Here is a 205-nt window from a genome sequence, read left to right on the forward strand (position 1 = left end):
CTCCACAAGGTATTTTTGCACACAAATGAAACCAAACTGCCCTTTTTGGTTGCAGAAGGCCATAGCCACAACCTGGATTTCTGTGTGTTCTAGGCAGCTCACTGCAAGAACAGGGTAGAGACGGTTCTCTGTGGTCTGAAAGAACCGAGTGCTGTGGTCTGAAAGACAAGCTACCCGTGGCTTACTTGTCCTTCTTTTTCCCTAC

The 205-nt window shown here is 47.8% G+C and overlaps 1 protein-coding gene across 1 annotated transcript in view; it reads left to right on the forward strand.

Annotated features, from left to right (window-relative positions):
• EIF2D (eukaryotic translation initiation factor 2D) overlaps positions 1-205 on the forward strand; it is a gene marked incomplete at its 5' end in the record, with an annotated part of 5868 nt that overhangs the window by 285 nt on the left and 5378 nt on the right. The gene's annotated exons all lie outside the window — the stretch shown is intronic.

The sequence above is a fragment of the Eurypyga helias genome, unplaced genomic scaffold (genome assembly GCF_000690775.1).
Source record: "Eurypyga helias isolate BGI_N326 unplaced genomic scaffold, ASM69077v1 scaffold20541, whole genome shotgun sequence".
Classification (NCBI taxonomy): Eukaryota; Metazoa; Chordata; class Aves; order Eurypygiformes; family Eurypygidae; genus Eurypyga; species Eurypyga helias.